The following is a 14,131-nucleotide window of genomic DNA, read 5'->3' as shown; positions in this document are numbered from 1 at the left end:
CGAACAACCTATATTTAAAAAAAAATTAATTGCCATCAAGGAATATAAAGCATTGCAAATATGGAATATGATTTGATTCATCACGATGTGTTGCTTGATGTGCCTTTTGTTTTTTAGATTCTCTTTTAATCACCCTTAATGCTCCATTGACACAAGGATACAAAGAGACTAATAATTTTGTGGCATTCTCGTATTTGTATCTTTATTCTTGTATATGTTGTATACATGTTGTGTTGTATATGTGATTTTGTGTTATCTTTTGGTGATGATGCAAAGTGTTGATTTTTTTGTCTCTTTCATGTTGACCTAAAGGGAGCCTTTGCTACTCATGTATTCTTCCTCTAAAAATTTTCACCATCAAAGTTCAGGTATCCATGAACAAAAGATTCAAGAAGCAGCCTCAAGACTATAGGAGAGATCTAAGCAAAAAACCATGAAGGACAAATTGTAAAGTGACTCATTTTGTGTCTCACACTACTAAAGACAACAAGATTGGAGTTTCTTGGATGGATATAGGAGTGAAAGTGAACTTTTAAGTTTGGAGGAAGGTAGTAAGGGGTGTGAGGGGTTAGTACAGACCCTTCCCAAGGAATTGTGGCCCTTGGTGGATTAGATTGACCATTATTAATATGAATGTCCTAAATTTAGCCTATGACTATCCTAAAAGATTAGTGGATTGAGATCTTATGAATAAGATGCAAAGAGTGGGTTTGATGAGTGGGAAACAATTGGGAAAGGTGTGTGGAGACCTTTAGTGACCCTTGGATGTGCTAGAAAGCCCTAGTGGGAGGAGAGGACTCCATTTGTCACGATTGTCCTAAAGACAATAAACCCGCAATAAATGTTGTTGAATACCTTAGGTTGGATGGGGGGATGTAGAAAGGTGGTTTGGTCAAGAAAGAAGAGTCTTCAATGGGGTTTTGTATGTGTTTGAGAGAAGTATTACGCATTGTGAGTTGGTATTTGGTGAAGAGAAGGAGTCTTATTTAAGGGGTAGTCTTAGTTGAGTAACAATGTGAAGTTTGAGAGTGTTTGTGAGTTGTGGAACAAGATTGTGGGTTCAAGAAGGTTAGATATGTGTGGAAGGATGTGTGAGTGTGGTTGATCTTTTTCTCAAACAAACTCAACCAATTAGGGAGATCTTTCTACCAACTCACCTATTCAAACAAGGTGATTACCCTTCCCAAACTTCAAGGGCCCTCACAAGGTTTACACAACCCAACAATTTACTCATGCTTCCTAACCCTCATCTAACCATTAATACACATTAGTTTAGGCTTAATCAACTTTATCAAAGCCAACTTGAGGCTCTCCACTTTCTAATTCACACCAAAACTTGAAATCCTACTCACACAAGGATACCTCCTAAAGGACTCCTAATTGCTTATAGACACAACTTCCAATGCCAAGTAGGAACACACCAACCCAAGGGTCTTAATAAAAACATCAAGGAGACTCCTACACATTGACAAAGCACCATTCTTTACCCTCCCTTCCACCCAAAACTCTCAAGAAGACCTACTACTGCAATTTTGCCTTTTTATGAAAGTCATACACATTTAGGGAAGTCATAAGAAACTAAGCCATTTCATCATTCTAAGGTCTCTAGACACCTTCAAACACTTCTTATAACATCCACACACCTTTCCCAATAATAAACCAATCATCAAACCCAATCAATACATCATACTCACAAAATCTCAGTCAAACAACTCTCTCAGCCAACCACATCCCCACTTTAGGATAGTCATAAAATGATGAGTTTCTTGGCCATACAAGGGCCACAAAGGCTCTTTTTGGGTCTACAGTAACCCAACACATACTCCCAAACACTCACCAACCCTTGGAGATTCATCTTTTGAAAATTCACCACTCTAATACATCAATTACACATCCTCGGTGTACTCTCACAAACCCACACTCCATGAGTATGTCCTAGGTGCACTTCCCTAAAGACACACAACTCTCCATGTAAGTATCATTTTTTTTCTTGGTGTTTTGGGATAATTGTGAGTTATTTCCCAAAAATAGAAAACCTAGGGCTAGTAGGATTGTTAAGTGTTTGTAAAGATCAAAGATATTAGGAAGTTTAAGAATCACTTCCAATGCTTGAATCATATCTCATATGATGTAAGAAAGCATTGTGTATGGGTGGTTTGGGTCTGTGTCATATTGTTGGTGTATTGCCTTTGTAAGGGTATGTATAGCCTATTGGGAATTAGGGATATAGGAAGGAAGGTCACATTGAAAGCATGTGTTGTCAACCAATGACTTGTTGAGTCATTTGAGAAGGGTAAAGTGAGTAAGTCCCTTGGAGAGTGTGTATGTGTGTTGGGATTGGGTATTCTACCAAGTGTCCCCATGACTCTGCATCAAAACTCCTTTCCTCAATAATAATGAAAGTCATGGACCACTTCAAAATGGCTTCCACTTTTACTAAATTTCTCACAATAGTTGGATCTCAGACTGATAAATCTTGATCTTAGCTATTTAATAGATAGCTAATCTTTGATCTCAGACTTAGACAACAATTTGGTGTGTTTGGTGACTACCCTTTTAAATATTTAAATGAATATTTTCCTATGAAATCATAAATATGAATATAAACAACAAAATATTAATCAAGGACCTTACCTATGATGGTCTCCACTAAGTAACTTCTTGTGTTTTTGTTCATGTTGCCTCTGTTGGACCCTGCAATTAAGATTCAATACAAATTATTCAATAAGATTAACAGTGAAGCATAATGAAATATTGAAAAGTGTGTTACCTTATTGAGCTTCTCTTTATTTCAAGAATAGTTTAATATTCTCTACTTAACAGGGCCAACCACATGAAGGTGGAAGCTCATTTGGCCCCTCCCCCCCTAACATCACTCTAAATTCCCCGTTAACATATAACATTCATTCATTCTTTCATCCATTAACAAAATATAGCATTAATTCATTATCACATAACATTCATTAACACATAACATTCATTAAAATGTAACATTCAACAACATTCATTAACACATATCATTCATTAACATTCATTAACACATAATTACATTGATTAATAAATAATACTATTACAATCATTTATTTAAAAAAAAAATTAAGCTAAGTAAAAACAAAGTGGAGCATCGTTTTCTTCATCATTTTTTCCCTCTTCAATTGTTGTGCCCTCTACTCATGATCTTAATGTATGCCTAGTCCTTTGCTCACGACGAGGATGCCTAGGCAAAGGGGGGTCCGCTGCAATAACAAAGAAATGGGTTAAATTCATAAGATTTTTTATTATTGTTACAAGTATTTTATTAATTAAAAGAACATTACATGAGTTCTCTTTACCTGATGGGGCCACATCATCATCCTGATCATTTTGTCTAGCCTCATCCTCAACATGTTGAACACCCTCTAAATCCTCTGGAGTTGAAACATGAAAGGTTGCATTAATCAATACACCAATTGCAATTAAATTTTTTTAAAGGAATAATAGTGGTCCTCTTTACCTGATGGGGGCACATCACGATCCTGATGTTGTATACCCTAATCATGCTCCACTTGTTCATCATGCTCTACATGCTCTAAAATAAAAACAAAAAAGGTTACATTAATTACTACACCAAATTTAATTAAAGATGTTTAATTGTATTAATAATTACATAAAAAAAATTTATAGCACATGAATACCTCCAGTACCGGGATGCACACCATGACCTTCATCATGTGCAGGCTGTGTTCCACCCTTAGCAGGCTGCATTCCAATGTCATGTGCATTGTTATCATTGCTTGCTTCTTTAAAACAAATATAGTCACTTTATGTTGGAAATTAACATTGAATAGATTATTGCTCAAGTATTTAATTTTAAATAATTTTCATTTAGCTTATTTACCCATGTGACGGATGCATCAAAATCTTGTGTTTGCCCACTCAATTCTCTTAGGCATTCAACCACAACTCCATAGCCTTGCTGGAAGGCAATTTTCATGTCATCTTTTGTGGGTTCTCTATTGAATTCAGAGCCATGCGTTTTTGCTTAATATCATGAATTTTGCTTCTATTGTTTGATTAAAAAAAAATTATTTGCAATTTATTATTTTGATGCGATATTTGATTTATTAATACTTACAATTCGTGCGATAACTTTCATATAACCACTAGATCCAAGTTTGTGTTTCCCATTCTTTTCTAGTCTTGCCTTAGTTGCCTTTGATGTGTCAATAATCCTATGAAAAGTTTAAAATATGTTAGATTATGTAAATATAAAGAGTAGTTAGTACATAATTACATTGTTAATAGTATCACATACCTTCCTTCACCCGGTGGTGTATGTCATTTTCTCTTTTCAGCTTTCTCCTTTCCATCCAAAACTAGGTCCTTCCACTCCCCCTCTAGAATCATGGGGGATGCTCATACTTTCTGTTCTTCTCTAAATGTGTCCTATATTTGTCCCTCACAAACTTTAGATATGTGACATCTTTTTGAAGGACCTTGGTTTTGTTGAATGTGTCATTTCCGAACAACACAACCAAACAGTTTATGAGTTCATCTTTTAATTGTTGATTTTGGGCATTCCACCATGTATGTATGGTGAGCCCAAAGATCTCCAATGTAATATCATTTAGATGTTTATAAAAAACATCACCACCTGCAAAAAAATTATAGAATTATTAGTCCAAAATGAGTGATCAATAAGTAAATTACAATTGGACTATATATAATAATAATTTTAAAGTACCTGGAACCTTCTCTATCTTTATGGGAACAAGATCATCGATCACCAAAAATGTGACCAGCAACGTTCCCGTACTAGTAATACGGGAATATCCAATAAATGCTGCTGAAATATCATCACTAGTGGCCTCTGCATCCCCAAGTACATGTCCTATTGTACAAATCGATGCAGTACTCAAGGCCTGCATGTTGCATTTTATCGACATTGCAGTCAGCAATATAGGTTTGGATGATGGGGTTGGATGAGGTGGTGTATGCATAGGAACATGGACATCACTTGAAGATTAATACATTAAATCTATAATACATTAAATATGTGAGCAATGACACATTAACAGAAGGACAGGAACATGTAAAAATATGAGTTGGTGTATGCACAGAACATGGTCATCACCTAAAGTACCTGGAGTACCCTGATCATGGCCACCGGCTTCATGAGGAGAAAAAAAATCCTATAAAAACAACATGTACATATTTTAGTTCATGACATAAAAGATTATAAAATATAAACCATGAATGAACTTATGTTATAATTAAAGATTTCATGACTACTTACTTGCAAGTTTGTGCTCTCTCTATCAATTGTTTCACCCTCTCTTGTATCTCATTAGTTTGAGGGACTATGAATAACAATTTAATAATTTATTTATTAATTTTTTTTGTGTCTTTCTTATCATTTCAGAAGGGTTTGTGGATTATGCGATGTCATCATCGCATAATAGTGAGTCCACCTCTATATCGATCTTCTCAGCTACTGTAGGTGTCTTTCCCCGAACATCCATCTATGACAAGAGTATTAGTAACATTATCAAAATTAATACAAAACCCTAAAGAAAAGAACATAATAATATAACATTTTTCTTGTATCTAATCTGTACAGTTACAATGAGGTTTACCTACTTGGTAGAAGTGCTCAGAGCTACATCCCAATCTGTGCTATGTGTTGGATCAATGTCGCACTGTGACAAAATTAAATATAAAAATTGTATATTGGAGTTATTAATTGGAGGTTGGTCTAAATGGTATATATATGTATGTACCACCCCCATGATAGTAACTTTGTTTGTATCTATGTGGTTCAAATTGTAATCGATTAGCAGCTCTTCCCCTACACTTATTGATTTTATTGCACATACGAATACATAGTTTCCCTTGCGCACTTCGAATATGCAATTGGGTTGCGTATTAGTTGACCTGGGTCATGTATTGTTTATAAAACCTACAATATTCCTTGTTTCTTTTAGCCTTCCATCAATGTAGATAGCCACTCTTTTACTTTGATCATTATCTTTTAGTTGTATATAATTTGCTGACAATGCATACCTATGTATACTTCATGTATATCGAACCAGTTGCATCCAATTTTTGTAATTATAATAGGGTCTGACATACTCCATCAATTTAGAAACTTTGTTGGAATAGACCTTTATGCCGCCCATGGAAAATAGGCCCAAACCATGTAATGATGATCCTGGTGTTATGCGATGTAGTACCCCGTTTTGATCGGACTTATTAGACTGATTTTGTGTTTCAGTTTACTATTCAGTTGGCACTTTACTGCTCATCATTTTGCAGACGTATTTGATATTATATCATGTTTATCTGGATATTGGATGCATGAGTTACTTTCAGTATTTCAGTATTGGTGATTTCTAGTGTTTCATGGATTATTGCTCGTACTGACATTTTACTTTATCTAGGTGATGTGTCATATATATGTTGCGTGTTTGCTATTGTATTGGATGCAAGGGGACGATTTTCCTTCACTCGTTTCGATGAGACAGGGAACGTCGCGATTCTCCTTCATCGGTGTGCGTGCCGTGTATTCTATATCTATATGCATGTATGTGTGCTTCGGTGATGCAGGATATTGCAGGTACAAGTACCGAGTAGGTACGGGGTATCGTCTCCACCTGGCTTCACAGGTCTGAGCGTGCCTTATATGTCCGATGGGAGTGGAGGAGATAGCTTTTGACCCTAGTCCTTACCTCAGTCTATTATTGTGAGTGCCGTCAGTCGGTCGTTCATCCCTTTTGTCTGAATTTTGAGTCTTGTTACTTTTCCTCGATTTGCGTGCCTTGGTGGTTCGGTTAATTATTTAAGTTTAAGTTGTCATTATTGTTGACTTGAGCGATTCATTCCTTATTATGCCTTATGTCTTGAATCAAGCGTAATTGATTAGTTATTAAATTTTAACTGTTAGTTGCTTATTTGGAAAAGAAATTGTGTTTAGATCCAACGAAAGAAATGGAATAGATTAGTTAATTGCTTTTAAATATATGCAAATTAAGTTAACTCATTGCTTTCCTATTTAGTAGAAAAATTGATTGAATTGCTACTTATGAAAATGTAATTTTCAAAAAGAGGGAATTTTTCATTTATTGTTTTGAGAAATATGAAAAAGGAAAAATAGAAAAAGAAAAGAAAGTCAATGGGGAATTTTAATGTTTTTTTTTAAAATAGAAATTTTGGGCAACCTAGAAAATTAGGTTAAGAGATTTTTCTTACAAAACCATTTTGGAGGAGATTTTGGGGGTTATGCTTATTTTGGAGGAGGAGAAAGAAATTTTGGAAAATTTGCTTGAAGGGTGGATTTGGGTTGAACTAGCTAGGATTCTTGCTGAAACATACCATTCTTGCTTGGAAGTCATAAAGGTTGGTTGAATCCTTGCTTATTGCAACAAAAAAATCCTTGCTTTCCTTCCACTTGCTGTTAATTGTTTAAAATCTTGAATTGTTTGTTTGTTATGGGTTATGGAGGAAGAATTCTACTATTTGGTTATCAAATTTAAACTTAATTTCTTCCCATGTAGTTTCCTTAACTGAATTTATATCATTTTATCTTTGCTATGCAAGAAATTTCTTGGTTTATCATGCTGTTTGTAATTAGGAATTTTGATGGGCTTTGGTAGTGTTATGCTAGCAAAATTTTGCCAGGCATTCATAAAATACCTCTCCCTAGAAATTTCCAGTTTTAAAAATGATGGTTATGAGTTAAAATTCCTTGTTCATGCTTGATTGGAAGCAAATAGATTCAATTGGGGTTTGGGGATTTAGTCTATTCCCATTTAATTAAACTTTTAAAGCAAACTGGGCTGATTTGAATGAAATATTAATGCCCCTGTTTTGTCTCAGAAGATTGGTTATTGCTGGTAAAATTGTGACTCCTTTTAAATTTATTTTTGTTTGTTTGTATGTTTGATAAAATTCGATGGCTGGAAAAATTAATTTTTAATTTTTGTTTAACAGAGATATTTGCCTCTGTCTGTGTCTTTAATTTTGTTTCCTTTAACCTCTGGCATTTTTAATTAAAAATGAGTTTTTTTTTAAACTGTTGTTAACCAGAAAAATTTGTTTAAATTTGAATTTAACTGTATTGGGGGCGGTGGCGGGGAGCTGGGCTCGACCCAGCCACGCACCCCGCTTTCCTCCCCTTCCCTCCCTGCTCGCTGCATACCCAGCGTGGGAAAATGCAGCAGCGCTGCTTTCCCCAAGCTGGGAATGCAGCTCACTGCATTTCCCAGTTTGGGAAAGGCAGCGCTTGCTGCTGTGGGTGCGTGGGGGCCCCACATGGTAGTTCGAAACATTGTTTTTTTAATATATTTTTTTTTGTTTCAAGAAAAACGAAATGTTAATTTGCTAGGTTAGTGGTAAACAAAATTGTTAGTGTTATTTTTGGTGTTTAATATTACCTGATAAAATATTATTATTTTAATACAAATAATAATATGTTATCATTTAATATTAAATAATAACATTATATGTTAGTGGTTTTTAATAAATTCAATACGCGTTATTTGTTTTTAGTATTAAGCAATAATATATTGTTATTTTAACAATAATAACAATATGTTATTATTTAATATTAAATAATAATAATGTGTTAAATATAGTTCATGATGATGTTAAGATTAATGAGTAATTCTTTTGATTTAGTAATGGGGATTAATTGCTTGGTATCGTGAAAATAAATCAAATGATTTAGAGGTTAGTAGTAATGTTGGAATTAAGGAAAGTCGGATTAAATTTAATATTGGTGTTTGTTATCCAAGTATTATAAAATAATTGTATGAGGATTGTATTCGTCAAATAGATGTTATTTTGGAATTATTTTATAATAGCTTGTATACATTTGTTTAAATTGATTTAAATGTTGACTGCTCAAAGAAAGATTGTTTGTAGTGTTTTTATCATTGCAGTCTAGTCATTTTAATGTCGTCGCATTATGTTTAAAATGGTCATTATGTTGTCGATGTTTGCCCTTGGTCAGGTGTCGTTATTCAAACCTTGAGGAAGTGGGCTTTTATGTGTTATGTCCCTTATGGTTAACTCTGGGTTTGTGACTGTGAGTCCTACACCTGTGTTATGTCTGGATAATTTATGGTTGTTAGTCCACCATAGAATTCTCATAGATAGTCTTATCCAGTTAGTGACCTAGTAGAGAGAGTGGCTCTCGGGTGGGGGCCACACCCAAAGTGGATGGCAGGATAACCCCTCGAAAGTCAGGTATTAAGTGATAACCTAATAATTTGTTTAGGGGGTGGGTAGTTATTAATTTAATTAAGATAATACACCCCGTACACGGTTGAGTGCTTGTATAGGCTCAAGGTGTTTGGGAAGGCCTGGAATGGCAAACCTACCACCTTGTCTTCAAGAAAGGATGGTAGGGTCTGCATGTTGCTTAGATGGAGCCGGGGGTTCGGGAGAGGTTACCAGGATAACCCATGATGGGGGCCGGGACCTATGGAGACCTTCCTAGGGTAACCATGTTAAGCCATGTGATGACACTCTCTCTCTAGGGTCGCTAGTGTTTTGTGAGTCGAGTCACTTGTGTACTGCGGAGTCGTATGTACTGTTGTTCTTTTCTTGCTTGCTTGAGGGTCGTCTGCTATCTCCTAGCACGGTGGGGTGGTTCCATTATGGGATCACATCGTCAGGTGGTAGTGCCACTTCCCATCGGATGCCTTGTTCCTACCTTCACGCGAGGATTGGCTTCGCCGGTGCATCTTGGTTCATGCTTCTTGTAGCACTTATATTCTTGATTTTGTACTTTGAGGCCGTGTGGTCATTGTATCAACAACTTGTAAAAATTGTAATTTATTGTTCTATGGAAGCCATGTAATTTTATGGAATATTGTAATTTAAGTCATGGGATGTATATTGTTTCAGTTATCTTTCCTATTTGTATAAATGAATCTTTGGAAGTATGTATGTTGTAACTCTGTAAGCCTATCTTTTGAAGATCAATTTATGAATATGAATTATTTAATCGTAATTGGCTTTCCTTAATTTAAATGGAAGATTGGATTAATATTGTGATGTGGTTTTTATTTTGAAGTAATCTTCGTTGGTAACCCTTTAGGATGTAATGTTAGTCTTCCGCTTATGTTTATTATTGAGCAAGGTTATGATTATTTCCCTTAATCTTTAAAAAAAATTATTGCGCCTTTTAGTTGCCTTATTGTGTTGCTATCCTTTAGGGTTCTTGGTGGGGCATTACATTTGGTATCAGAGCCCAAGTTTCAACATTGGGTACTCTGGGATTGTAGTGAGCCCATTTAGTTTGACCTTGCGTGTAGATCTTAGTGTTTGGATTTCCCTTGCTATATCCTTGTCATTGATCTGAACCGTTTTCTCTTTTGCAGTTTTGGTCATGGTTAGGAAAGCTAGGGGAGTTGGCCGTGTTGGTGGCCGCAATAGAGGTAGAGGTGGGAGACGGGGTCGAGGTTCAGACCGCCATAGTCTGAACCGCCATAGTCCTTCACCACCTCCCGCTCATGTGAGTGTGGATCAGGAACAGTCAGTGCATCAAGAATTACCGCATGTAGAAGAGCCGGTTCCCGAAAGGGAAGAGCTGAGGCAGATGTTTCAGGAAGTTCTAGCTAGGCTAGGCCCCAGGCCTGAAGGTGAGCAGCCCATCCATGCTCAGGTTGGGGAGTCGTATCAGCATGTTTCAGAGGAGAGAGAGAGAGAGAGGTCTCCTAGGAGGAGAGAGGTTCCAGTTGGTCATGATTCAGCTCCCTCGAGTCACATCAAGGATCTTTTGAGGACCAACCCTCCCTTCTTCGATGGTCGAGGCACAGGTCTCGAGGCAGAGACTTGGTTGATTAGTTTGGATAGGTGTTTCGCTATGTTCCCATATAGTAGCAACACCCGAGCGAGATGTGCGATCATGCGTCTCGATGATTTTGCTTCCATATGGTGGAAGTTAGAGGAGGAGAAGATTGGTCTGAATATCAATACTGTTTCTTGGGAGATCTTCTTAGAGAGGTTCAGAGCATGGTTTCTCTCACCGCAGTGGAGACAGACTCGGGCAGATGAGTTCTATTCATTGCGACAGTTTGGTATGTCAGTTGACCAGTTCGAGCATAGATTCTATGAGCTAAAGTAGTATGCCGGGATTGGCAACGATGAGGCTATGCTCGTACAACATTTCTTGAGGGGTCTCAACGACCGCATTAGTGGAGGGGTTAGAGTTTTTGAGCCAGTTTCAGTGGAGGCAGCGGTGGTGAAAGCCAGATTGGTTGAGAAGAACCTCATCCGTGCGCATGGTGGACAGGCAGGAGTTCAGATAGGGAGTGTTCCTTCCAGTGGGAACAGAGCTCGTGGGAATCAGTCCCAGTCAGCGGTACCATTCAGGACTCCTCAGGCACCCGCTAAGGGTGGGCAGCAGTAGAAACCGAAACAGTCTCAGGGCCAGCAGGGTGGCAACCCTCCTCATAGAAGAAACAGGAACTGGCGGAGGAGCAAACAGGGTTTTCCAGGACAGTCTTCTCAGAGTGCATCACAGGCCCCTAGTAGGGGAAGCTTTCAGCAGTCCAGTGGGCCGACTGGAGGTAGAGGACCTAGTAGAGGAGCTTGCTACTCTTGTGGGCAGTATGGTCATATAGCTGTGCAGTGTCCTCAGCGTATCCACCAGACAGGGAATCAGGGGCCAGTTGCATCAGAGCCTATAGTAGGGGATGCCGGTAGGACCCACAGAGTGTTTGCAGCGGTTGATAACCGCCAGGCTGAGCATCAAGGGACAGTTATTGAGGCCGCAAGTGTGTTGTGTGGTATCCCTATCTCAGTACTTTTTGACTCCGGTGCATCGGATTCTTTTATTTCTTCATCCATTGTGGAGCGGTGTGGACTCACGTCTGCTAAGCAGGCGGATAGGTGGCAGGTAGAGTTGGCTACCGGGGTGCGCGTGGTCGTAGATGCCTTTGTTCCTAGTTGTGAGTTGGATCTAGGTCCCTTTGTGACTTCTGTTGACCTTCGTGTCATTCCTTTGGGATCCTATGGAGTAGTGTTGGGGATGGATTGGTTATCATCTCACAGTGCTCATGTGGACTGTCGTCAGAAGACAGTAGAGTGTTTAGATGACCATGGCAGGAAAGTGGGGATCGTTGGAGTTCAGAGATCGATATCCTTACGTATGATTTCCGCTATGCAACTTAAGCGGTGTATGCGTAGAGGATGTCAGCTTTTTGCAGTGACTCTTGAGGATATGGATGAGGGAGAGAGTCGAGAAATCGTTCTTGATGGTCACCCTATTCTTCGAGAGTTTGCTGATGTGTTTCCTTTGGAGATTCTTGGTATGCCTCCGAAGCGAGACATAGATTTCCGCATTGATTTGGTTCCTGGTGCAGAACCTATTTCGAGAGCTCCATATCGGATGACTACTCAGGAGTTGAGTGAGTTGAAGTTGCAGGTGGAAGAATTGTTGGCCAAGGGATTCATTCGTCCTAGTGTCTCTCCTTGGGGTGTGCCTGTTATCTTCGTAAAGAAGAAAGATGGTTCTCTTCGGTTATGCATTGATTACCGACAGCTGAATAAGGTAACCATCCGGAATCGATATCCATTGCCTCGTATTGACGATCTTTTCGATCAGGTGAAGGGAGCCATGGTGTTCTCTAAGATTGATCTGAAATCCGGGTACCATCAGTTGCGCATTCATGATGCAGACATTCATAAGACAGCATTTCGCACTCGTTATGGTCACTATGAGTTCACAGTAGTACCATTTGGGTTGACAAACGCGCCTTCAGTTTTCATGTGCCTCATGAATGGGGTTTTCCATGCATACCTGGATCATTTTGTCCTTGTGTTCTTGGATGATATATTGATTTATTCCAGATCTATGGAAGAGCATGAGGGTCACCTGCGTCTAGTTTTGCAGTGTTTGAGGGAGAATCAGCTTTATGCCAATTTGGCGAAGTGTGATTTCTTCCAGACTGAGGTGAAATATCTTGGTCATGTGATTTCAGGAGAGGGTGTATCTGTGGATCCTTCGAAGATCCAAGCCATAGTGGATTGGCCAGCGTCGACCAATGTTTCAGAGGTTCAGAGCTTTATGGGATTGGCCGGATATTACCGCCGCTTTGTTAAGGATTTTTCCCGTATAGGTCACCCGATTACTTCTCTTCAGAGGAAAGGGAAGAAGTTTGTTTGGTCAGAGCAGTGTGAGTCAGCGTTTCATGCCTTGAAATAACGCCTTGTCAGTGCTCCGATTTTGGCAGTCCCTGATCCATCCAGAGAGTTTATGGTATGCACAGATGCCTCTTTAGAAGGTATAGGTGCGGTGCTTATGCAGGATGGACGTGTGGTTGCCTATGAGTCTCGCAAACTCAAGGACCACGAGTTGAACTATCCAGTTCATGATTTGGAGTTGGCAGCTGTAGTGCATGCGTTGGTTAGGTGGCGTCACTTTCTGTTAGGGCGTCGGTTTGAGCTGCATAGTGATCACCGCAGTTTGCAATATATCTTCACGCAGCCGAACTTGAATGCTCGACAGCGAAGGTGGATGGAATTCCTCTGCGAGTATGATTTTGAGGTTCGATATATTCAGGGGAAGGAGAATGTAGTGGCTGATGCCTTGAGTCATAGGCGGCATGAAGTTTCAGCTTTGTCCGTTGGAGTGGACTTGAGACAGAGAATTCTTGGAGTTCTTCCTCAGGACTCTTGGTATCAGGATGTTAGAGCCGTGTTGGAGTCCGAAAGGCCCTTAGAGGGTAGATTCGCTGGGTATAGTCTTGATCTACGTCATCTTGGTCGGATCTATGTACCTCCTTTGGAGGGTCTTCGCACTTTGATCATGACTGAGGCCCATCGTGCACCTTATTCGGCACATCCAGGTGTCAAGAAGATGCATGCAGATCTTAGACAGATTTATCATTGGGCTGGTATGAAGCGTGACATTGCCGATTTTGTGTCGAAGTGTTTGGAATGTCAGCGAGTGAAGGCGGACCATCAGCACCCAGCCGGGCTTTTACAGCCTAATTTAGTACCGGATTGGAAATGGGACATCATTTCCATGGATTTCATTGTTGGGTTGCCTGTTTCTTCACGTCGTCATGATGCCATCATGGTCATTGTTGACAGGTTGACGAAGGTTGCTCATTTTGTTCCTATCCGAGCTTCCTATACAACA

This window comes from Cryptomeria japonica, chromosome 10 (assembly GCF_030272615.1).
Source record: "Cryptomeria japonica chromosome 10, Sugi_1.0, whole genome shotgun sequence".
NCBI classification, from domain to species: Eukaryota; Viridiplantae; Streptophyta; class Pinopsida; order Cupressales; family Cupressaceae; genus Cryptomeria; species Cryptomeria japonica.
Note: the sequence above shows the minus strand (reverse complement) of the source record.